Genomic DNA, 27,175 nt, shown 5'->3' with positions numbered 1-27,175 from the left:
GAAGGAAGGAAGGAAGGAAGGAAGGAAGGAGAAGGGGAAGGAGGGAGATCCTCCACCCATGAGAACCTTGTCCAGGAATCCAAGAGTTACTGAACTACCTGCTTTACTTGGAGAAACCCAACAGAATCCCACCTTACCCCACTTCCTACCCATTAACTAGTAAGGATCAGAAAGAGGTAAGTTCCTTGAAGTGAAATTCAAATCCTTGCCATCAGAGAATATTAAACTGCACCCACACACCTGGGATTTCTTTTGTTGTTATTATTGTGGTAAGATACACATAACACAAAATTGCCATCGCAACTATATTTCATCGTACAGGTCAGTGGCGTTAAGCACACTGTTGTGCCACCATCATCACCATTTGTCTCTGTAACTCTTTTCATCTTGAAAAACTGAAACTCTATACCCATTAGCCAACAGCTCCCCATTTCCTCCCCATCAGGCCCTGGCAACCATCATCCTTCTTTCCGTCTCTGGGAATTTGACTACTCTAAGCCCTTCATGTGAGTAGAAGCAGACAGTATTTGTCCTTTTGTGTCTGTCTTATGTCACTCAGCATCATGTCCTCCGGATCCGCCCATGCTGTAGCATGTGTCAGAATGTCCTTTCTTGTTAAGGATGACTAACCATCCACTGTACGTAGGTACCACATTTTCCTTATCCATTCATCCATCGATGGACACTCGTGTTGCTTCCACCTTTTGGCTCTTGTGAAAAATGCTGCTATGAACATGGGTTTACAAATATCTCTTGGAGTCCTTGCTTTTGATTCTTTTGGGTATATACACTGGGATTTCTTTTGAGCAGTGTAATTTCCCCTGAAAGGTGGAGGTGGGTAGAGGAAAACCCAGCATTCTTTGAGATGGAGCAAATGAGAGCTGTCAAATGACTGGAAAACATAGCAATTATGAACTTACGCACATTTAGACTCCTAACAGGACACTGGGTGCACAGAGAGTTTTGAACCTTGGGGAACCCCCTCTTCATCACAACCAATGCTCATTCCCAGTCTAAAGGACAGGGTTTGGAAGCCTAAGAGACCTGGGTTCAAATCTCAGGAGGAACCCTTATTAGGAAAGACTATTGAGAAAATATACAAGGTGCTAGCATATTGTAAGCACTCAATAAACACTGTGTTTCCTCCATTCTAAGATCCCACCCCCCTTTTCTCAATTTCACATTTCTACGATCACATTTCTGAATTCAGGGTGTACATCACCAGACACCAGCTTTATCATTACCTGTGAATTGAATGAACTCAGCCAAACTGCTCTGGAGAGATCACAGAATTTTCCCAAGAAGAGGGTGGGGTAAACAACCCCAACTTGAGAATGCCTAGCACTCAGAGCTGGCCCATTCGCCTGCCAAAGGTCCCCATTCACCTCAGATGAAAGAAGGACTTCCAAAGAGTAAGTCCTTAGCTCAGCGCTCTATAGCAGAACTGTTCATAATGTGGCTGAGGAACAGACCCAACCGTGGAGCATAAGGGCTGAGGGCAAAAGTTCTGGAATCAGCTTTCCTGGGTGTGGCCTCAAGAAAGTCAGTTCACTTCTCCAAGCCTCAGCTTCCTCACCTGTAAGAGAGAAGCGGTACTACTACTACCTCCTGGGGGGGGTTGTGAGGAGAAGAGAGGATAGTGTGCCGCGCTGGGCACGAAGCCCACCCCCAGTCAGCTGCGGGACCAGCTGAGGGGGGCCAGGTACCCTCTCCCCTCCGTCCTCAACCATGTCTGCAGGAAAGCTTGCATCATGCTCTGCCCCTTCTCCAAACTCTACCGTCAGCACCCTCCACATTTTCTTTCATCGCCTTCACAGCTTTGCATAAAGTTTAGGAGGAATACAAAGAAGCTCATTCCCCCACTTATCCACCTAATCCATCAAGCCACACACCCATCCAACATTTATTGAAGGCCTACCCTCTGCCAAGCCTGACGTAGCCACTGGGAACCAAGAGATGAATGGAACAGGCCTCTTCTCCACAGGAAGTCCCAGTGGCGTTGGGAAGGCACAGAAGCAATGGGCAGAATGACAGACACTTACTTAGGGCGATGTGTTAGGCATGGCTTCAGGCCCCCTGGCACGATCGGTTCCATTCTCCTCACACCCCACAAAACAGTACTGCTCTGATCCTGTTTTACAGATACGGAAACCGCATAGGGACCATAACGTGCCCCAGATCGCAAAGCTGTTAAGTTTAGCCTCTCAACTGTCGGAACCTAACCCTAATGGGAGTCCTGGGCAGAGGTAGGAGGTCAGGCTCAAGGGCATAAAAGAGGGTGTCCAACAGTTCCCCAGAATCAGTGGGCCACCAACTGCTGTGGAGCTTCCACACCTGGAAGGCTGACACATGGGGAACGTATAGATCATACTCCTGGGCGCGGTCCCTCACAGTCACCAAGTCAGCTCACTGAACCTTCAAGAGAGCCCTGTGAAGGGGATCTAAGCCATCCCCACTTTGCAAAGGAGTAATGTGAGGCTCAGTAGGAAGTGTTGTAGCCAACTCAAAGCCAAGGATGCCCAGCACACCCGCCTGTCAAAGGCCCCTACTCAGCTCAGATGAAATTACTTCCAAAGGGAACCTATTTCTCCCAATCCTACATGCTTGCCAAAAGCAAGGGACCTGGACTTGCATTCAGTCTCTTTGTCTCCCTCCAGTGAAAAACCCACATAGCAGGGTCCCTTCCTTTATTCTCTGCCCTGGTGTCCCCTCCTCAACGTAGCCACACTGACCGCCCTATCTAAAACCGCACGCCATGGCTTACCACTGGCCTTCCCCACTCCATTTCTCTTCAGGACACTTAATGGTTATCTGGTATCATAATAGATATATTTGTTTAGTATCTGTTTCTCCCCAACTAGACCGTAAGCTCCGTGAGGACAGGAAACTTGTCCATTTTGCTTTTCACCGTACCCTGACAACTAGAACAGTTTCTGGTGCATTATAAGTGGTCAGTGTGGTTTAGGTCAATGAATGAATGAACAAAGGAATGGAAGTGGGTTCAGGAATTACCTTGTCTAAGAAGTGAGAAACAAGGACCTAGAACTCACCTGGGACACCTCCCCCGCCCCCCTCCCCAGGTATAAAGTCCCCCTAGGCTTAGCCTCAGGCTAATAGGAACATTTGACCTCTTGCCTTCTCCTTCCCAGCGCTCTTCCCTATCAAGGACACTGTCCTAGGTGTCACGCCCAGAAGGAGCCCCTCAGTTCAGGGACCTGCTTGGATAGTACCCCGCAGCCTCATTCCAGATCTTTCTTACTCACCCCTTGCCTCACACACTTACGCTGCCCTCCTTCCACCCCAAAATAATACCAAGCCCGGTTTATTTCCTCAGGTACCTTGTCATCCTGCCAACTCACACATGCTAAGGTACTGAGGAATAAGAACAGGTCACAGATGGGACTTTTAAAGGGCGCCTTCTAGTGACAAAATAGTAACAGACTAGAATGGCTAATTGCAGGAGTTCCAGGCCTCCAGGAAACTGATGATGCCTCACCAGACACAGTATCACCTGCGGATGCTAGTCATTCATTCATGCCTTCATGTGGCACTTGAGCTTTTACTGAGCACCTTCTGCCTGCCAGGAAGTGTCCTGTGTGCTGACAACATGAGAGTGAGCAAGACAGCCAAGGTCCCTGCTCTCAGAAAGCCCACTGTCTAGTTGAGAAGACAGAGCAACCAGCAAAGACCTTGCCAAGGAGCTTTAACTCTCCGTCTTAGTACTACAGTAGAGGGTGTAAACCTACGAGGGGACCAGAGGCAGCTACCCAAAGGATGGGAGGTCAAGGGACCCGCTGGAGAAACTGTAGTCTCCACTGGCTGCTGGCAGCTGACCAGGAGTTCACCAGGGAACCGAGGGGATGTGGGCATTCCAGTATCTGCAATGGTGAGGAGGTCTGAGAGGGTGCAAGCAAGGCTGGCCCTGGGCCCACCTTCTGAGTGGCTGATGCTCAGCACAGCCAAGGCATGTGGGCCAGGCAGTGGGAAAAAGCAACAGGCCAGGGTGTCCTTGGAACTGAGCAGACACCAGCAGTTCTTCCCCCACTTTGGAATGTTAGAAATCAAGTCTGTGTTCCTGGGGTTCTCCATTGTCTATGCAATTGTCCAAGTTCACCATCATAACAACACAAGAAGCAAATCAGCTGTCTCTGCACACAGTCTGCAGTGCCTCCTTGACCCTGGCATGTCCAGGGAGCTGTTTCAATATTCTGCTGTTCCTTCCTCTGCCTGTCAAGGGAAAGCAAGCCCTCAGCATTAACTGCAACAATTACAGGTGACCTGAGAGTTTTCTTTGACCTGCCAACTAAGGTAAGTGCCTTTTTGCAGATACCCAAGACTTTACTTTTAATTCTCTTGAACCCAACTTTCCTTCCCGGGCACTACCTCCAACATGCACAGTTGCCCAGTGGAAAGAATCATAGCACTTTCCCTTTCTGACTTTCTCTGATACAAGCTTCCAGCAACCGTCAAAAAAGGAGGCAAGTAACATCCGTGGTGGAGACAAGCCTATGAAATTAGTTCAAACATACAGCAAGGCACTGTACTCACTACAGACAGACACATGCTGTTCCATGGACAAGGGCCCAATTGTGACTCACCAAGCATAATGGGACATTGTTGAAAGTGTTGGGAACATGAGAATTCCCTCACTGCCCAATTTGGGTAATGCTGGAGCTACGTTTGCCTCCAGAAATGAAGTCAGACAGACTCAACCCAACTTCCAATTGCCAGGCCTAAAGACCATGAGGCCACCATGTTTTTATGCTGACTTTTGTTAATGGGAGTCACTTCCCAACTTGTGTTTAAGGGTCAACTTCTCATCTGCATGTGCAAGAGAGATGACTGCTTTGACAAAGGACATGCCCCAAACTCTGACTGGAGCGCCCTAGATCACATGAGAGGCGGTTTTAAAGACCCTCACACCGGGGCTCTGCACTATCAAATAGATTGGTGGGAAGAATAAAAAGATGCCCATGATTCGGTGTGAGGAAGGGATATGGCAGGCATGTGTAGCAACTATCTGTCTAGAACACATAAGAGCTCTCACTTCCTGGGTATCTATGATAGGCCAGGCAATGTTCAGTGCTTTACATGCATGACTTCATTTCCTTTCCACATCTATAAAATATAGGCAGGTCACATAAACCTCATCTTACAGAAGGAAGCTAGCATCTGAGAGGTGACTATGTCACAAAGCTAGTGATGTGCACACCTAATTTGAACCCAGGTCGGAGGGACCCCTGAGGTTGTGCTCTCTCTTAGCCAACACACTATGCCACACGACACGACTGTGGGGCAGGAAATGGGGTGGCTGAGTGTTATTTATTGCATGGAGAGTGGTATCACCTTAGCCCTGGATAAGGGCAGCACGAGAATCCGGATGCACAATCCCAGGCCCTGAGCTCCTCTCTCCCATGATCCTTTTTGCCTGTCTCTAGCAAAGCTCTTGTCACATTAACTCAGCACTGAGATGGTTTGTTGGAACACTGTCTCCCCCACCATATCCTGAGTCTACCAGAACAGGCCCTCCATTGTACTCTTTGCATCTGCCACAACACCTGGAGCTGTGCTTGCACTCCAAACATTTTCATGGGACCACATGAATCAGAGGGATAGATGGCTGCCAAGATGCATAAATAACTCAGACGATCTGGTTCAAGTCCAAGCTCAGCCACTGGCTAGTTGTGTGGCCTTGAGCAAGTAACTTCATACCACCGGGCCTCAGTTTCCTCACCTGCACCATGAAGAGGTTCACTCACAGCTGTATCAGCCAAATGTGAGGCAGAGTCCACAGGTGGAATGCAAATGAACACTCTTTAATTTTATTTCATTCAAACTGATACAGATTTATTTTTCTGCTTATAAAAATGTAACTAGCTCATCAAGCCCTTAAAGTTTTCCTTTAAAATGAGATTGAGTTTTTTAAAAAGTTAATTTTAAGAATCTGTTTAAGGGGAGGCGGGGGGGGGGGGGAAATGGGTGAAATAGTTGAAGGGGATTAAAAGCACACTTATGATGAGCACTGAGTCATGTACAGAATTGTTGAATCACTATATTCAACACCTAAAACTAATATAACATTGTATGTTAGCTAGACTGGAATTAAAATTTTTAAAAAAGAAATTCACTCTTTCCAAAACTGCAAAAAAAAAAAAAAAAAAAAAAATCTATTTGATCATGTCTATTAGTACTTAAATATTACAAATAACTGTGAAAGTGACACATGGGAGAGTGAGGTTCGGATATCAGGTTAGCTGATCTTTAACATTGATACCTCCAAGGGGAGGACCAGGAAAGGAGCTACAAAGCACGAAGAAGTGGAGTAAAGATAAATGAGATGTTCAAAATGACCTCTGGCCTCCACATGCAGCATTCAGCACCTACTGGATGCCAACTATGTGCCTGGTACTGGCTACACATCCTGGGAGACACTCATCAGGTGTGAACACAGCCACAAAATGATGGATGGGGCCAGGGAGTGGGGCAGGAAAATGAGAAGTTGGCTGTGTCTTTTTAAAAAGCCTTCAGTGCTATCTGCAGAAGCGAGCGCAGGCAGAACTTCCTGTTTTTCTTTGAAGAAAACATAGACACAGACACTTCCTAGAAGACAGAGGGTCTTCCTGTGGATGCCTCGGCTGAGTGAGACAAGAAGAGGCTTGGGCAAATGACCTCTAATTTCCCATTGAATTCTGACTTGGCTTGGTGTTGTCACTAACTTGAGTACTGGGGAGGGTCTGCGTGGGGCGGCGGTCACTGAGAAGGGCTGAGGGCAGAGATGCAGCAACACGGGTCCATCAGCTTCCATTTCCCAGAAAGGGGCTGAGTAGAGGGCGGTGGGATGGATCAAGGCAAATCCCACCCCGCCATAAGAAAAACAGCTCTCCTGAACCCTGGTCTATGCACAGACGGAAGCCAGAAGCATCCCCGTTGTGCGTGAAAGAACCAGACATATGTTTCCAATGTTTGCCAGGAAAACTACTCAAATGAATACAGCTTCCCAGGAAAAGCAAACCAAAATCAAATTAAGATGGAGGAATGGCATCCCCACATTTCCTTTATGCCCACTGTATAATTTTCTTCTAGCTGAACATCCACTAAGATTTTCCCCCTTTCTTTCAGATGTGGAGGCTAGAATGTGTCTTCTTGGGGACTGCTACCTGGGGACATTGCATGAAGACATATAAAACAAAGCAGCAGTTCGAGGAGATTTTCCAGCAGAGCAAGAGTAATGAATACCATTTGTTAAGCAAGTTCTATGTATGTGCCAGGCACTGGGCTAGGCACTGTCTTTTCATGATCTCACCAAGTCCTGCTTGGGGCTTCCTTAGGTAGGTGTTACAGCTTCCATTTTACAAGTGAAGAAACTGAGGTTAGGGTGAGGGCAGGACATGTGACTTGCCAGAAATCCGATAACTAATAAGTAGCAGAGCTAGGATTCAAGCCCAATTCTCACAGTGGGTCTGATTCTCACACCCACACTTCTCCCTGACCTCATCACATCCCCCATCCCAGATGGTACACGGCCTACCATGTACCCCAACCCGGCTTCTGAAGGGTCCTCTCAGTCTGTATCCCTGGATGCCGAGCCACTCCCTTCTCTCAGCCCTTCTCCTCAGGCTGGTGTGTGCTCCTTCCTCACTCCTCCTCCAGGTGAATTTGTCTCTGTCATTCTAGAACCAGGCTATACTCTTCTTTCTCTAAGAAGTCTTCCCAGCCTTCATCCACATGACTGTCTATTTCTGACTTCCCATGACCTGAAAGGTGTTCAATTTGTCCCTTGAAGATCAGAAGAGGTGATGGGTTTCAATGCTGTTCCTACCCAAGTTCAAGAGCACAGCTACCATCTCTCTAGGTGCCGAGACCCCCTGCCCTCTATTTCCAGGGGCTACAGGTATGATGGACCTTGAAAGAATGGGGGTGTCCACACAGGGCTGTTTAGATGGGACTTGGCAAAGTCTCCAGGCTCAGGTGAGTGTTGTTCTGATGGATGATCCACAGGTGTCCCAAAGGCCATAGGTTCAAGTGACTAGACAAAGAACTTTTGGGACTCCCCTGTGGGCATCAGATCAGCTCCCAGGCTGCCCCTGACAGTCTCTCACTGCTGACCTTCCCCTCTCTGCCTGGACCTCAGTCAGGTCCCCCATCTTATACTATGCCCCATACCCACTCTTTGCCAGTCATCCCTCCATCCTGGGAACACCCTTGTGGTCTGGGGGGGGGGGGGGGAGAGGCCCGTGAGGCTGTTCCTTATTCCTCATTCTAATTGTAAGGTTAAAGAAGTAATAAATCCACCTGAGCTTGAATCACACTGCATTCTAGCTGTGTAACTCGGTCAAGTTTCTTAACCTCTCTGTGTTGAAGTCCCTTCATCCAGAATGCAGCTATTGTGTGAGGAGGACAAGAGTTCACACACACACACACACACACACACACACACACACATACATACACAGCTCCCAGAACAGGGTTTGGCACATGGTAAGCGCTCCATAAATGTTTGCTGTGGTCATTACTTCTTGTGCTTTTTATTCCCACAATTAAAACCGGCTTCTCTTTATGTGTGGCAGCCTCTGTCTGACCCAAGGAGAAGTCACAGAGGGAGAAGTAGGAAGAAAGTAACACAGAGGTGGCCTCTGAATGTTGCCATCTCTGGACAGCTGGCATCCAACTGGACATCCAAGCAGCACCCCAGGCTGCATGGAGTCCGGAGCAGGAACCAGGAGAAGCCCAGGGGCTTGGCCCAGGACTCCCCAACTCTCACAGCCATGGAACCTGCTCAGCCGAGTTCAGCAAGATCTCCACATCACACAGGGCCCTGGATGATATCTGAGACACAGGTCGTGACCACCTTGAACATCATTTCCTCATGTGTAAAATCAGGATTCTGGTAATAGCAACCTCCAGGAGGAGCTGTGAAAATGAGCTGGATGAATATACATGGAAGAACTTTGAAGAGTGCCTACATACGATCCTGCCCAATGCTAGAGCTTATCATTATCTTGCTAATTCTTATTTTCTTCTTTGTGCCTTTCTGCATTTTCCACTTTCTATGATGGATATGTGCTAGTTTTACAACTAGGGAAATAGGGAGAAACAGCATATTTTAAAGAAAAAAACGATTAAAGATAGACTACCAGTGCTGCGGATATGAAGAAGGGCAAGGATATACCCAGTTGAGGATAACTCAGGGAGAACCTCATGGAGGCAAGAGCATTTGAGATGGGCTTTCAAACACAGAGTCTTATTAAGTGGCAAGAGGATTCCTTGCTGCACCATTGTGAGTCAAGGAACAGAGAAATTACCACTCATGAAAAAGATGTGAGGAGAGAAAACCCATCAATGCCAGCAGGAGAGGCAGGAAGAAGGTCTTAAGAGGGGCATAACTTCCAGAATGCCTACTATTCTGGCCAAAAAGGAGGCCAGAGATAGAAAGTGAATATAGAGAGACCTCTCTGTGTTACTGATGTAGGCTTACAATTGGTGCTGGAAAACACAAACTGATCATTTACAAGGTTCCCCCTAAAACCATGGGGGAAATGGTGGTCAAGTAAGACAGGCCAATATACACAAGGGTAGTGAGAGGGGGAGAGGGAGACAGGAAAAGGAAGCCCATCGAGGTTTATCCTCACACTCAAAGAAGCAACAGAACTAAATTCACCCCTTCCTGAGACCATGTAGAGAACCCTAGTCTCCTCAGTATCAGCCCCAAGGCCCATCACTAAATGAGGGTCAATAATCCTCTGGGTAATGCACCACCTCCTGGGGCCCTAGAGCCCACTGCTCCCTGCTCTGCCAAGGGAGCCTTTATGGGACAGAGAACAAAGCATGGGTCTTGCCTTTACAAAAGCATCAAAACCTGGAGAAATGAAAAACCAAGCCAGCTGTTATAGGCAAGGAACTTAGAACAAACACATTTCTACTTTTTCTCATCTTTTTTAAAGTGCTTCTCCAATCTTGTATGAGCAAATCAGTAGACAGTGGCATTTCAGAATGGTAAATCCCACTTCTGCCACCCCAAAGCAGTGTAACTCCAGGCTAGGTGCCTCCTTCCCTGGAGCATGAGTTCCTTTGTCCATCCAATGGAGGAATGACACAGACCCTATAAGGTGGTTGGGAGCTTTAGAGAAAGTGAATGCATGGTCAAAGTCAGCCCTCGATAAGGACCAGCAATCTATGCTTTCAAAAAGTCAGAGAGAAAGACAAGCGTGCACAAAAATGCACACAGAGTAGCTCCTCTGAGCTGGAGAGCAAAAGCTAGAACTGGGGTATTATGCTGAAGTCCTTAATTCCTCTAGATCTCTGCTAGCAAGTGCCCTGGCCAGGGATGGGCTTTCAAGTTGCAAATAGTCTCGTTTTCCTAAGCTGTATAACAGGAACTGGAGGTTCAGTGTGGAGCTGGGCACGCAGAGCATTGGGGCTGATGGGCCACACACTGGGCCCAGCCCCTTGGGCAAACCTTAAGCAGTTTGTGTGTTCTCCCTCTGGTACTGGGCAAGAAGAAAAGACCTCAGACATCCATCTGCAGCTCTGGACTAAGAAAGGCGTGCAACATGCCTGCTTCAGGGCAGCTAGCAAGAGATCCGGGGGACTCTGAGCTCAAAAAACTAATTCTACAGGAAGCAGAGATAATTTAAGAAAATGATGCCTATTATCCCAGACATTTGAGAACATGCCTGATTCTTCCTGCCCTGTGCCCATCTTCCAAGTCAGAAAATAAGCACAAGAGCTTGACAACTAAGGAATAGCCATTCTATCTGGGAACTAAAAGGCTGCTTCTATGAATTCAAATAAGGATCTCTACTGTCTAGCCTGAGTCCTTCTGGACTCAGTAATGACCCAGAACACACTGCTTGCAATATGGCCTTCTTTCACCCATCCTCCTGGGCAAGGCAGCCAGGAGCCAAGTTCTCCCTCGCTTCACCACGTAAAAGGCTGCCAAAGTAGCACCAGTATATTCTATGGTCTCTGCTTAATTCCATCTTCATTCAGCAAAATCCCCTGATACTGTTAATTTGCTTTGAGACCCAGCGGAGGAGAGTAAATGAGCCACTTATACAAAACAAAGTTAAGGTGGCATTAGGTGAGAATGACCAAGGCCACTGCTGCTCATCATCCTGGGCTTGTCACGCCCCAGGAGAGTAATCCAAAGTGGGGGATGCTGAAGACACTGGCCTCTCAGGAAATACAAGTTTAGGATAAATACAAGAAAGCATGGCTTCTCATAGCAAGTGGGTGGTACACCCTGGAAACAGTCAATGCTTTTTAAAAAATGTTCAAATAAATTCATAGATGACAGATCCAGAAGGGATTGTGAAAGGAACCTAGAACAGGCAATGTGTTTATAAATTAACACAATGACTAAAATGGACTGGCTTCCCTCTTCCCCACAAAAACAATATTGCTGTGGCAAGGTTACAAAGCGTTCCTAACTCTGGACTTCACAATAATTAAATCATAAGTATGACTCAATATGTCAGGAAAGCAAAGATACCACAACCATAAACCTTTACAATAGTTTGCCATGCTAAGAATTTATACGGCATGCCCGATATGATGGACACTGCTGCATCAGTCGCATTAATTATATGAAAAGTCCCATTTTACTCTAAACCATACAAAAAACTAAAAAAATACAATGCAACTGCACCACCAACTTGACCTACAGCCGATGTGTTAGCTATAATACACATCACACGAGCACCACTTTGACTCAACTTCTTAATATGTGGGAGTTGTGGGGAAAATGATTTTTAAAATTCTGGTCTCTTTTGGGGGCGCCTGGGTGGCTCAGTCATTAAGCGTCTGCCTTCGGCTCAGGTCATGGTCCCAGGGTCCTGGGATCGAGTCCCGCATCGGGCTCCCTGCTCGGTGGGAAGCCTGCTTCTCCCTCTCCCACTCCCCCTGCTGTGTTCCCTCTCTCGCTGTGTCTCTCTCTGTCAAATAAATAAATAAAATCTTTAAAAAATATTAATAATAATAAAAATAAAATAAAATTCTGGTCTCTTTTGAAGATGATGCAGGAAAAACTACGTGGGTGCCCTCAGTTGTCCTTGAGACGTTGTCCTGCAGCAGGGAGGGGCATTCAGCATCAGCCCCCTGCCTCAGAGTCCCACTCCCACTCTTAAGTGGGAGTCCCCACCCTGACACTGGTGAGCATACCAGTAGCCATGTCTCTCCTCCCTCTTAGAAATCTCTTGAATAATATTCCATTGTATACAGGATGAATACCCACCAGTTGCATCTACATGGATGGAACTGGAGGGGATTATGCCAAGTGAAATAAGTCAAGCAGAGAAAGACAATTATAATATGGTTTCACTCGTATGTGGAATATAAGCAATAGCACGGAGGACCATAGGGGAAGGGAGGGAAATCTGAAGGGGGAGAAATCAGAGAGTGAGACTATCAACCCCCAGAAACAAACTGAGGGTTTCAGAGGGAAGAGAGGGGTAACAGGGTGATGAGTATTAAGGAGGGCACATGTTGTGATGAGTGCTGGGTGTTATACGTAACTAATGAATCACTGAACACTACATCAAAAACTAATGATATATTATACAGTGGCTAACGGAATATAATTTAAAAAAGAAAGAAAGAAAGAAAGAAATCTCTTGAAGATTCCCCAGCCTTAGCTTGGATGCTTCAAATGCTAGAGCACTCACCACAAGACAGCTCCTTCCATTGAGTCAGATACCTAGCTCCTCATAGTTCTAATCTGCTTTCCTGGGAACAAAGACATCGAGCTTATCTTCCTTTTGTAACCCAGGATATGCCAGTTAAAATGCTGTAGCATCAAGAAAACACGCAGCTCAGTGAGGATAAAACAATAAGGAGATTTATAGACTTGCCTGAGAGGCAGCCCCTGAGTCGGCGTGGGCTTGTGTGGGGGAGGGGGATTGATCTAGTGGCTCTGCCATCATCCAGGGCTGGATGACTTTGTGGTTACAGGGTGGCTGCCAACAGCCAGCAAAGCTACCTGCTTTCTTGCTTACTGTTGAGGGGAGGGGTAGACAGAGAGCTGGCCCTTTCCTGAACCCCCTCATCAAAGCACAGACTTACTTTCCTAGAAGCCCCTACCAAACCCCTCCCTGCATTTCATTGGCCTGAAATGTCTTAGATCTGCCATCTCTAAGACAATCACAGAGGCAAGGGGGATGGGACATCCATGACTGGCTTAGCTATAGATCAACCAGGATCCATCCAAGCTGTGGGTCAATCTACCAAACCCCTCCCCCTCCCCCCACTCCTAGTGTTACACAATGGGAGAAGGGTGTGGTGAATGTCGGAGAGACAACCACCATGTCCACTCTATGGTTCTTCTCCTTTTTTGGTTGAAAAATCCAGTCCCTTCCCCTGATCCTCCGCAGATAGGGCCCCAGGGCCACTTGTGGTCTGGCTGCCCTCTCCAGCACTCAGCCCGCGGGGAGCCACTGTGCCTGTGTCAGTACCCTGGGCATCTAGAAACCCTGGCTAAGCCTGACCTGTGACTGTCACAGTCATGCCATGCTGGGCGCTTATACTGGATGAGTCACCATGAGCTTCAGTGGCACCTGGGTTTGGATTCCTGCTCTACCATTTACTGGACATATAACCCTGAGTAGGTGATTTCACCATGTTCACCCTTGGTTTTCTCATCTGTAAAATGGGAATAATAATAGTACCTACTGTATTGGGATTATCTTCAAGAGATAAAGCACGTACAGTCTGAACCTACTCTGTGGCGGACAATAAATGCCTCGCAGATCTTGGTATTATCATTACTAATAATAAGTTCGTTCTCTCCCATCTGGTACCAATATCAGCCTCCAACTGCACAGAAAAGTAGAGGCTTTCTGTGCCTCCTTTGCTCACACCAGATCCGGAAATGTGATCCTTGCCATCTGCGGACGCCCAGCTGTGCAGAAGGCCCCACATTCTCTGCAGGAGAAACTTGCTCTCTGCCCTCCAAGAGCCCTCTCCTCCCTCCCTCCACCTGCTCTGCCTCTGCCCCCCGCCCCCCCAGACTCCCGATATGTAACAGGACTACACAGAATGGCTCCGTCACAACAGAAATACCCATTTACAGTAACTGTGCCCTTTTTTCTGCTGCTGCAGTTGCCAATCTGTGCCTCCATTACTCAAATGTAACAGGCCCACTTCGGCAATACTGACGGTAATTATAAGGAAAAAACTCAGAGCTCTGGAAAGAAAATCTCAGTAGTAACCATTCACCCTGGAAAACATTCAGCCTTCACCAGGAGCTAAAAAAGAAAAATAACTACCACACTCTATTTCTTTGAAAGTGTTTCTATGGTATATGAGCTTCTTATGGTGATTGTGGATATTGACATTTTTAAGCAGTTTAAAGAAATTTGCCAAGGCAGGAATCAGAGGGGAAATTGCCTGCCCAGCAACTGTTTCCTCCTTGGGGTTAAAAAATGGGTCACGTCTCAAATCTTAACACTTCCTTCCCTTCCGGGCTGAGAATTCCTGTTGCTTGGGAACTTTCTTGAGCCCCCACCCCCAATCTGTCCAGCACCCTCTTGCTTTGGCCTGTCCCCTGAGCTCTGTCCAATTTCCCTGATTCAATCTCATTCTGCCTACCCCTCCAGACAGTCCCCTTAGCCAGATTGGCTTTCTGGCTGTTGATTTGGCTCTCCCAGCTCACCTTTGGCCCCATGCTCTGCAGCCCTCTCATCAGGCCTCTCCCGGCCCTGGACTCAGCTGACCCTTACCTTGATCACCTGCCTATCCAGCAGGAGGCTCCGGACAGGTAAGAGTGAAGACCATCCCATTACACACTAAGTGGAGCAATGCCTGAGGAGATCTGGGCACCCATCCCAGCCCTGATTCTGATCTCAAGGAGGAAACTCAAGCTCTTGCAAAACCACCCCTTTATCACCATCACCATCAGACACAGAAAGGACTGAATGGGCCATGAAGCTAATTCTGTGCAGGACGCCTAACACAGATGAGTTTTCATGAAGGAAACATATGGAAGATCGGACAATTGTTTCCATTTCTTTTTCCCTCCCTCTGCCACGTGGCCTTGCCAAGCAGGGTGACACAGAGAGCACATCCTCACCGCACTGACACTGGGCTTGCCTATGTGCTTTGCTTTGGCCAAGGTAATTTTAGTAGATGTGACACAAGAGGAACTCTCCCAGGATTTGCACAGTTTGGTTTGCCCCTTTACACTTCCATGATCTGCCATGAGAAAGCATGCCCCAAGTAGCCGCTAGTCCAAAGAGACTTGGACTCAACCAGCAGCCTGGAGCCAAGCTGTCAATCCCAACCAAGACCCAGTCAACCCCAGACTCATGAGCAAGAAAATAAATGTTTGTAGTTGTCTGCATGCTGCAAAACCCCAAACAGAACAGTCATCACCCAAAAACATCCTTACTGGCATCCTGACCACAAGGCTCCTTATTGCCCCAAATCAGGAGGTGATTGCAATCAACACAATTTAAAGGCAACATATGGAACTGGAGAAAATATTTGTAAACCACATATCTGATAAGGAGTTAATATCCAAAATATGTAAAGAAATCATACAGTCCAATAGTTATTAATAATCCAATTTAAAAACGGTCAAAGGGCAGGCATCTGGGTGGCTCTGTTGGTTAAGCATCTGCCTTCAGCTCACATCATGATCTGGAGTCCCGGGATCGAGTCCCGCATTGGGCTCCTTGCTCAGTGGGGAGTCTGCTTCTCCCTCTGCCCCTCTCTGCTGCTTGTGCGTGCACGCGCACTCTCTCTCTCTTTCAAATAAATAAATAATAAAATTTTTTTAAAAAATGGTCAAAGGACCTGAATAAACATTTTTCCAAAGAAGACATTCAAATGGCCAACTGGTACATGAAAAGGTGTTCAACATCACTGATCATCAGGGAAATGCAAATCAAAGCCACAATGGGATATCACCTGACACCTGTTAGAATGGCTATTATCAAAAAAACAAGAGATAACAAGTGTTGGCAAGGATGTGGAGAAAAGAGAACCCTTGTGCACTGTTCGTGGGAATGCAAACTGGTACAGCCACTGTAGGAAACAGTTATGAAGATTCCTCAAAAATTTAAAAATAGAATTATCATATTATCCAGCAACCCTACTTCTGGGTATATATACGAAGGAAATGAAATCAATATCTTGAAGAGATACCTGCACCCCCATGTTCACTGCAGCATTATTCACAGTAGCCAAAATCTGGAAACAACCTAAGTGCCCACTGACAGATGAATAGATAAAGAAAATGTGGTGTGTGACTGTGTGTGTGATGGAATATTATTCAGCCGCAAAAAAGAGAAGGAAATCATGTCATTTGAGACAACATGAATGAATCTGGAGGGCACTATGCTAAGTGAAATAAGTCAGACAGAGAAAGACAAGTACTATATGATCTCACTTGTACGTGGAATCTAAAAAACTAAACTCAAAGAAACAGAGAACAGACCGGTGGTTATTGGGGGTGGGGAATGGTAGTTGGGGAAATGGGCGAGGTGGTCAAAGGGCACAAACTTCCAGTTATAAGATGAATAAGTCCTGGGGATGTGACGGACAGCATGGTGACTACAGCTAACAATACTGTACTGTATCCTTGAAAGTTGCTATATTTTAGATCTTAACCACACACACACACACAAAGGTAACTATGTGATATGAGGGATGTGTTAACTAACCTTATGGTGGTGATCATTTCACAGTATATTGGTATATCAAATCATTACATTGTATACCTAAAACTTACACCATGTTCTATGTCAATTATATCTCAAAGCTGGGAGAAAAAGGATGATAAATATTTTATTTTTAAAAAACAGACAGCCATCCTTGCAGGACAGAAGAGAGAAGAGCAACCACTCCCTCAACACCCCACAGCACTTGGCAATGATGATATACCAAGGAAATAAATGAAAGTCCTGGATGGGCCCAGCTTCTACCTCACATGCCCCATGTGGTGAACAACTGGGCTTGCCTGCCTCGCATCCCTTTGCCCTTCTTCTGGCACTAGCCCCCATCTTCCCTCTGGGGAGCCGCCGCACCCTCCCCATCAGCCCTGCGGCTTAGGAAGGGTCCCCCAGCTCTCTGGCTCGAGGCATGGGCTCATACTATTCAGCATATGGCATTACCCTGGCCACAGTGAGTGGGTCAGGGATGGACATATGACCCAAGCCAGACCCAAAAGAGCCAACCAGGGGACTCCTGCAGGAACCTCTTGGGAGGAGGAGCTCTTTCTGGTAAGATTTGGGCTCAGAGATGCTGGAGCCACCACAAACAGACTGCCCAAAAATGAAGCAAACACAGAGGAAAGCCAGGGCTAAAAGATGGAAAGAAACAGATGTCTAAAGCCCTTGTGTGAACACCTGGATCCAGCTGCACCTTAAGTTAATAGTATCCTGAACACCTTAGATGTATGAGCCCATAAATTTCTTTTTGTTTCTTCAGCCAGTGAAGTTGGGTCCTTTCCCTCCCCCACTGAAGACACTCCCTTCCTCAGGCACCCTGTGAATTGCTTCTCTCCATCCTTGCACCTTTGAAGTTTGTTTAAGGTTAAGAAAGGGCATAGAATTCTCATGCTCCTCCATTGGAATTTCTGTTGCTGGCCTCTGCCATTTTGTTGGGCTGGTGGCTCCAAATCCTTGAGAATGGCAAAGGGCATCATCGTTGGTCAGGAATATTGCATAGCATCTGTTTGCATATGCATGCACTTATTATTTTCTCAGTAATTTTCTCATTTTTCTTGGGAGGGAAAAAACCTGAGCATGTCATCACCTCATATCCCTGCCTCCCTCAGTGTTCAGGAATATGACAAAGTTGAATCAGATATTTCTGAACTTTAGAGAGTTAAAAGCCAATCAAACCAGCCCCCTTCAAAATAAAAGAAAATTGTCTTGTCACAGAGGGTCCTCTCCCCTGAAATGCATTCCAAAGCAATGTCACAAATGCAGGCAGCAGGCCAAATGCCATCGGCTGCTGACTGAAGGCCATCTGAAGAACGTCCTCACCTTCCGGCCATCCCCCAGGCCAGCTGTCAGGGCTCCCCACTTGGAGTCCTCAAGTTCCTGAAATGATCCGGGCAGTGCAGATGCCACAGGGCTCACGTAAGGCATGAGAGCAGCCTCGGCCCTTGAGGGCTCCCTGCTCAGCTGTCACAGCCCAATTGGGCCACCAGCGCAACCAAGGGCTCGTTCAGAGAGCCCCCAAGACAAGACTCAACTCCCCCTCCCCAGAGTCGAGCTCCTGATGCTCCAGCAAAGCCCTTGTGGCTCTCTGTACTGGCAGGGGCCACCCCGATTTGAAATTTTATCCTGTGTATGAATTTCTATTACAAAAATATTTTAGTAGAAAAACCAATTCGAAATTTAAACCTCCCTCCCCACCAAATCAACTGCCAAACGAAAGCACTGAGACTGTATTTTTGTAAGTCAAAATCATTTGTCTCCACCTCTGAAATGTCCTAGATCACAGTTCTCCAAGATGGAGAGTACACACCCAGGGGAGAGGACTTGATCATTCCTGGTCTCACACACTTCTAGTTATTTTCATTTTAATTTGTTTTGTTTTATGGTGTTGTGTGTGTGTGTGTGTGTGTGTGTGTGTGTGTGTGTGTAGCGGTACCCACTTAGTTAGTCTTAGAGCAGACTAAAACAATGGTTTTGGAAGTAATTCTCTGTGCATGCTGGAAAGCTCCTTCACAGGGAAGCTGCCTTACCCATGCAAGGATCGATACAGAGGCCTCCTGGAAAGATAGGCGCCTTCCTGCTGGTCAGATAGAACAAGAGTGTCTTCCTGAAACTGAATTTCTATAAGGAAGGGTTAATATTACTCCACCATGGATCCAGCCATCGAAATGTACTCAAAAACCAGAACTACAGCCAACACCCTAAGAACGGTGTATTGCAAAGAGAGAAAGTCTGGGTTCCCTGATGACACGGCTGAGCCCTTGCACGAGCCTGGGACTACTCAGCTCCAAATTTCTTGTTATGTGAGCTAATTAAAAGTCTTTCTTGCTTGATTCCTTGTAAATCAGATTTGCTGTCACTTGCAGCCAAAAGCATCCCTAACTGATACAACGATCATTTTTACCCATGTTACTGTTCCCACGAGATAGTTAAGAACACTGATACCCTGAGAAGCGAACTGATGTATCCACAGTCACAGAGCCAACAAGGCTGGAACTGGAACTCAGGGACTTCTCGGAATCTGCATACATGCGGGGAAAAGACACCCAGTGAACACAAGCCGTTTCTCCCCAGAGACTTCACCACATGTTGTGACCTCACGGAGCTGTTTTTAGTCTCCAAATGCTATGAGGCGCTGGCTTGCCAGCTGCCGCCTCCCAGCTCAGCGCCACTGACAGGACGTGTCAGCACAGCAGCCCCTGTGGTCTTCATGCATGTCCAGAGTCCCGCGGGCATTCTGGGTCTGTGCCTTGACGGTCTGTCCTGCTCTCTCCCTTCTTTAGCCATTCTCGTCTACCAGCTCTAGAGCTTTGATTGGGTCACTGCACATGCACATTCTTGCAATATTTAAAATAGTGGTTATGAAAAGTATGGAATAACATTAGGACATTACATGTTAAGCAGAAAAACAGAATGCAAACTGCATGCACAGAGATTGGAAAAAACACACATGCACCAAAAAAAATGAAAGCAAAAACATGAGACTGCTGGCTGCAATTGTGGTAAGCCTGGGTGATTTTTCTTCTCTTTTGATGTTCTAAATTTCCTGTTATATACTTATAGTGAAAAAAATAGGTGAAAATGTTTTTAAAATATCTCATTGTTTATCTGGCCCCTCTCCTGGGAGGGGGCAAAGCAGAGCGTGCTAGTTAAAAGTATGAGCTCTGAAGCTTCACTGTCTGAGTTCAAATCCCAGCCCTATTACCTAATAGTGGCATGGTCCTCCATGAGTTCCGTAAATATCTGTATTTCCATTTCCCCAGTTTCTGTAAGTTGAGGCTAATAAGCGCACCTGTTTCATAGGGTGCTCTTGAGGACTAAGTTAACATTTGTACAGTACTTCGTGCCTAGTGCACAGTAAGTGCTATGTAAGTGTGTGTTAAATACAAGCCATTTCACTGTGCCTTCTCCACTAGGGGCAGGGAGGGAACATCTTGGAAGGGAACGTGACGTGTAGAAGCCAGACAAACCTCATGTTGAGGGCACCCAACTGGTGGAAGTTGCAAGAGATGGATTTATGCTCAAAATAATAAAGACTGTAACTCTAGAGCTGTCTCCTACCAATCAGACTGGAGGTGTACTCTTCAGCAATTCAGCACTGGATGGCTCTCTATCATAAATACCCTCTGACGCTTTATATCTCACGAAGCACCCCCATAAGGCCGCTGGAAAACTTAAGTGAAGGAAAGATGAACAATCCTCCCCCAGGGCGGAAAGGCCGCTAGCAAGTCTTTCTCTGCTTAAATAGGATGAAGTTCTCTAGTGGCCAGGAGGTGACACTGCAACTTTTTATATGAGTCCCAACACAGGATGCCCAACGGTTGCTGGCGACCTTATTCAGCTGGGTTTGGTTTTGCCAAGCGTGTCAGGAGAGCCTTCCCTCCCCTTGCTGTGGCCAAATGAGCTAAAACACATTTCCTACGACCCAGTGCCAGTGTTTGTGATCTAGTCCACTTTACAAACTAATCTCTAAAAAGGACATCCTTCCCCTGAATGCATTTGATTGTGTATGCCACTTGTGTACACATTACAGCTGCTTAGAGACAGAGGGTTTCTTTAAAAAACAGCTTAGGATGTGTTCAAGACGGGTAGACCCTAATCTAGATTCTCTCATTTCAATCCCTTCACTTTACGGATGGCAGAAATCCCAACATTTAGAATAGTGCCTGGTACACAGTAGGGACATCATAAACATTTTATGAGAATTAGGTGTCATTTTTTATCCTTGTCATCACTTTAAGAGTAGACCTCACTGGGGCGCCTGGGTGGCTCAGTCAGTTAAATGTCCTACTCTTGGTTACTGCTCGGGTGGTGATCTCATAGATTGTGGGATCAGGTCCCAAGCTCAGTGGGGAGTCTGCTTAGACATTCTCTCCCTCTGCCCTTCTCCCCACTCTCACTCTCTCTCTCTCTCTCTCCCCTTCAAATAAATTTAAAAATCTTTAAAAAAAGGGGGGGTAGTCCTCATCAAAAAACTCACCAGATGACACATTAACTGCTCTTCCTTTCTCAGCTTGGCATTGGTAAAATGCCCATGAAAACGGGATGCTACATTAGGAATAATGTTCCTTCACTTTTATATCTTATATATTATTGTATTGAAAAAAGCAGGAAGGAAGAGGAAGGAGAAACAGACAAAAAAAAAAATAGTCTAGCATAGAGCTCAAGAAATTTTCTGCAAAGGGCCAGAAGGTAAATATTTTAGGCTTTGTGAGTCATGCGGTCTCTGTCATGATACTCAACCCTGCCACCAGTGCAGCAAAACAGCCACAGACAATACATTATGTGAACGGGCATGACTGGATTCCAACCAAACTTTATTTACAAAACAATCAGCGGGCTGGGTCTGGCCTGCCAACCCTTCCTCTAATGCAAGAATGATGACATATATGGCAGAAGTGGTTAATCGATCGTGATGTTCATTTACCGCCCGAGTCCAAAACTCAGTTCCAGGCCTTGACTAAATGTACAACTTCAGGAAATTTGCTAACCTCTCTGTGCTCCAGGATTTTCATCTTTAAAATGGAGACAGGAAATATTATGTACCTTGAGGGATTGCTGTGGGAATCAAAACCAGGTTGGCAAATGCTTAGTGGAGTGACTGGTACTCATCAGTAGACTATAAACATCAGCTGCCTTCATCATGACCTTCACCATCATGATCTGCGTCAACTGACTGACAGAATGGTGAGCATTGTGTGAGATAATGGACATGAATGTGCTTTGCAAAGAGAAGGCATCTTTCACGGAAGTGCTCAAATGCATAACAATATCCCATCCGAATTGCCGAAATGCCAGGGGAGGGGAAGCTGGATATATTCTTGTGCTAGTGGAATAGTCAGGGAAACTGAGGCTCCAGAAAACTTAGGAGAATCATTACAAATGATAACTTACTGACTTGGTGAGGGAGCCCCATAAAGAGCCAGGTTTTCATATCCCTTGCCCCTTTCCTGCCTCCTTTCAGCAACTTTGGGTCCTAATGACTCTACTGGGGCCTGTTGTTCAGAGATTTCTGAATATCTCCAAGAAACAGATCCTGAAATTTCTTTCAAGTCTGCTCCCCTACCCTTCATCCTCCTGTCCCCTCCACCTGCTGATTTCTGGCCTTCATAATCTGCTGCCTCATCCACCTCAACAGCTCCTTAACTGGTCCCTATGATGCAGATGGATTTCTCCCTGTTCCTTTATCCACCATCCACCCTCATTCTCAGTGATGCTTATAAAGCATAGATCTGACTCTCAGGCTACAGGTCTGCATTGTGAAAAATGCACAGGGGGCCTTTCATGATATGCGTCCTCATTGGTTCACCAGTTTACTTCCATCCCCCTGTGCATCCCCAGGAACTCCTGACTCCAGCTCCAGCGACATACCCACCCTTTGCTCAGCTCCACAGGCTCCCCATAGGAGGTCTCAATGGTGCCATTGGTGTTCCAGAGCAGACACCCCCAGAGCTCTTGCCAAGGCAGCTCCTCTGCCACCACCACACGCATATCCCAGCACTCTATCTCAACACCGCCATCTAAGAAATCCTCAAGACCAATTCTATCATGCCTCAGCCTCTGCCTGGAGCCCACAGCTCCCAGCCATCATCCCACATCGCCTGCTCTTCCATCCCCAAAGGGCTCTGTGCATACACTTCTGTGACCCAGATTGCTGTCCCTCCCCAGCATCCCAGCCTTCTCATGGGTCCTGCGCCTTTCACTGTCCATTCTCAGCACAATTCTCTATTCTCAACCCCTTCCCTGGAGCTGCCCTTCACCTTGTGCCTACCCAAAACCCACTTCCCTCCTAAAAATTCTGCTTCCTCTTCTGCCTGCTCAAGGGTAGCTCTTCTCTTGCTCAAACTCCTTGTGCCACTGACCCATAGATGGACAAGATATCCTCCTTGCCATGTTTAGGACTTTCTCTCTCCTGCTTCCCTGAAAAAGCTCACAGACCTAGAAGTTCACACCACTAAACTAGGCCACCCAGTCCCTTCCTGTCCCAACCCTGTTGTGCTTTTCATTCATTAATGCATTTAAACCTCAATGTAGGTATGATGATCATCCTCATTTCACAAATGAGGAAACCGAGGCACAGAGAGTTAGGCAGTTTGCCAAGGATCACACAGGTAAGACTCACATTCAGGGAACCTGCCCTAGAGTCTGGCCTCTTAACCACTCCACCCACTCACTTCCAGATATGGTGGCACCCTCCATTCACCCCCTTCCTTGAAGATTTTAGCACCTGCCTCACTGACTCTCTTTTCTAAAACCACTCCTGTCATAATAATGCTTAGTGATTTCAGTTCCATGAAGACAATTCTTCCAGACCCTTCCCACTTAGTTCCTTGGCCTCCTTGCCTCCAGTTATCCTGTTCTTCATCCTATAATCCTATAACCTTAGCCAAATGCTTAGATCAGGTCATGGGCAATAACTGCATGTTATGGACTGAATGCTTATGTCCCCCAAAAATCCATATGTTGAAGCCTTAACACCCAATATGACTGTATTTGGAGATGGGGCCTTTGGGAGGTAATTAGCATTGGATGAGGCCATGAAGGTGGAGCTCCACGAATGGGATTGGTGCCCTATGAGAAGAGACACCAGAGAGCTCACTTGCATGTTTTCTCGTTCCCTCTCTCCCTTCCCCAGTCCCTCTCCTTCTCTCTCCTTCTCTCCCCCCTCCTCACATGCACAAAGAAGAGGTCACATGAGCACACAATGAGATGGAAATCTCCTACAAAGCAAGAACGGAGGCCTCAGAATGAAACCTGCCTTGCCAGCATTTAGACCCTGGACTTCTAGCGTCCAGAGCTGTGAGATACAAATGTCTCCTGTGTAAGCCACTCAGCCTGTGGTATTTTGTTATAGCAGGCCTAACAGACTAATCCCCTTCACTTTCTCTATAATCCCAATATCAAACACTCCAGCCACAAACCACTATCCCCAGTCTTTTCAGTTTACATCCTACATGAATCCATCTAATCATCTTAAAGAGCCATCAAGACCTCCATCAGTGACCTAACCACCAGGAGAATCTGCCCACCTTGCCTGGTTAGATTCCAGAGTCTATACCCCCTTTCATATACCCTCAATCCCAGTGCCTATAGTTCCTTCCTCCTTGGTGCCTAGCAAAATGCAACGTTGGTTAAGCACACCCGCCTACTCTGTGTCTGCTCCTAGCAGCTGAACATGGTGGAGACACACACCCAGGTGTGCTGACAGGCCTCACTGAAACATCCCCCGGCCATGCCCAGCAATCCCGCATTTCCTTAGTCCCCTCACCTGGGGACTATTCTCTGGACCTTCTCCTCAAAATTCCAATGCTTACTCCCTCCTCCTCACTCTCAACTGATCCGCTTGTCTTTGCACTCTGAGTAAGCAGAAGCAGTCCACAGAGAGCCTCCTCATGCAACCCCCACTGACTACTAACCCACCTGCATCTGTCCCATCTTCCTGCCTTCCTCTGTCACTTCCTCTCTGCAAAGGCCAGCCGCTCCCCTAGGCCACAGATGCCATCACCTCTCACCTCCTTGAGGACATTACTCCCGCAATTAAACCTCTGGCTCCAGCATTATTGGGTTTTCCCTCTCTGCTAAATCATCTCCATCATCCTACATGCATGCTGTTCCTCCTTCTATCTTAAAAAATACTTTTTAACTACTTTGACCCCCACACTCCCCTCCAGCTACTGCCATTTCTTTCTTCTCCTTCACAGAGTAGATTTTCTAAAATGTTCACTGAACTCAAACTCTCTAGTTTCTCCCCTCTCATTCTGAGGTCCACTCGAATCAGCTCTCAGCCTCACCATCCCCCTGGAATGGCTCTTTCCAAGACCACCAAAGGCCCCCACGTTGCTCAATCCAGCAGTCAATACCAGTCCCCATTACCTTAACCTACCATTAGCATTGACACAGATATACATGCCCTTCTCTTAAAATACAGCGTGATCCAAAAAGAATCAGACACTTTGAAAAATGTATTACTCAATAACTGGATTATGTATGAACAGGTAGTTAAAACCTATTCTTCAAGGAATTATCATAATTACTGCTTATCATCTTATAAATGCTCAACGTGCTCCCCTCATGTCCCATGACACATATCAATCCTGGAAGGTATTTACCCCAGGCCTGTGTGGTGTATTACAGTTAAATGATTGAAATGGCAGCCATGATACATTTCTTCATGTCCTTGAGGTTGGAAGAAATAGCATAAACCAAGATTCTTGAGTCCTAAAATTTTTATTTTGATTACTGAATAATAAAATTCTTGTTATGTTCAACTTACCTGGAATTGGCCGGTACTTTCTCCACTTACGTCGGGGACACCACGCTCACCAGGTTTTCCTCCTACCTCTCCAGCTATTCCTTCTCAGTGCCCTCCACCAGGTCCTTCTTGCTTCCCTGGCCTTGTACGTCCAGGAGCTCCATCCATTTCTCCTCCTCCCATCTACTCTCAGTCCTTGGTGTGCTCATCCATGCTCTTGGCTTTAAGAACCAGCAAGCTCAGGTAACAAGCTCATATAACAATCATCCACTTGGCATTGCCACCTGGGTGACATCTAAGAGGCATCTCAAGCTTACTGATCTTCCCGCACACATAAACCAGATTCTCTCAGTCAATGCCCTTTCAGAAGGCGTCCTCTTCATTCACACTCAGACCAAAATTTCTGGAGTCCTCCTTGACACCTTTCTCTCTCACACACCCCACATCTACTCTCTCAGCAAAGCCTACCTTCACAACATGACAACCTCTCGCCCCTTCACTGGTCCCAGCCCAGGCCAAGGAAGCTCCATTTTTCACCTGAATTATGGCAACAGCCTTCTCCCAGATTCCCTGCTCCATTCTTGCCTCTCCCATTAGTTTCCTGTGGCTGCCACAGCAAATGTCCTCAACCTGGGTGGCTTAAAACAATAGGAATTTAGGTCTCCTCTCAGGAATTCAGCTGGATAGGGATCAAACCATTCTGAACACCTACAAACTCAACAGGAGATCGAAGAAAAGAATAGCAACAACTCTCTGAACAGAAAAGCGACCACTTTCTGGAAGGTAGGACGTGCGGAGAAGTGAATCCGAGGCGATATTCGGGAGGATAGACGGCGGGGGAGGGGCCTCCATCGGCCGCTTCTGGCAAGTGATAGAGCCACGGAGCACAAAATCGGAACTTTTAGAAGTCTGCTCCGCTGAGGGACGTCACTCTGGTGGCTAAGTGGGGGGTGGAAACCTCGTGGGACAGTGTGGTCTCAGGACCCTCGGGGTCACAGAAAGACCGGGGGTGCCTGAGTGCGGCAGAGCTCCCAGGTATCGGAGCAGGGAAGCCGGCTGCAGAGACGGAGCCCAGGCGCGGGCTCTCAGCTCGGGGTTGTCATAAACCGTGATCCGCGGCACAGTCGGGCCACTGCTCCTCCAGCAGGGACCCAACAAGCGGCAGATCCGGGGAGACTCACCTTCTTCCCCCAGGAGGAGCAGTGCGGGAGCGCACCGCGGGGATCTGCTGGGTTTGGAGACTCCACCCGGGGTTGGGTGCCAGAGATAGAAACGCGCGGTCACAGGCCGGGTGAGCGCGGAGTGTGGCCAGAGACCGGGGAGACGGGAGTGAGTGACTGCTTTTCTCTGGGGGCTCGCTGAGGAGCGGGACCCCGAGTTCTCGGCTCCTCCGGGGCGGAGACTGGGAGGCCGCCATTTTCACTCTCGGCCTCCAAAGCTGTACGGAAAGCTTGCAGGGAACAAAAGCTCCGGAGAGCAAACCCGAGCAGATTACTTAGCCCGGACCGGCAAGGGCGGGGCAATTCCGCCTCCGGCAAAGACATTTGGGAACCACGGCAACAGGCCCCTCCCCCAGAAGATCAGCGAGAACAGCCAGCCAAGACCAAGTTTACCGATCAGTGAGAATGGCCGAACTCCAGTGCTAGGGGAATACTGCACATAGAATTCATGGCTTTTTTACCATGATTCTTTAGTCTTTCAAAGTTAATTATTTTTTTTTTAACTGTCTTTTTTTCTTTTTTCTTTTTTTCTTTTTTTTTTT

At 47.1% G+C, this 27,175-nt stretch overlaps 1 long non-coding RNA gene across 2 annotated transcripts in view; it reads right to left on the bottom strand.

Moving 5' to 3' along the window:
• Positions 1-27,175, bottom strand: part of LOC116632120 — a 361,137-nt gene that overhangs the window by 236,436 nt on the left and 97,526 nt on the right. The window lies entirely within an intron of this gene.

Source organism: Phoca vitulina, unplaced genomic scaffold, assembly GCF_004348235.1.
Source record: "Phoca vitulina isolate PV1807 unplaced genomic scaffold, GSC_HSeal_1.0 scaffold6, whole genome shotgun sequence".
NCBI lineage: Eukaryota > Metazoa > Chordata > Mammalia > Carnivora > Phocidae > Phoca > Phoca vitulina.
This window is presented reverse-complemented; position numbering and strand designations above follow the sequence as displayed.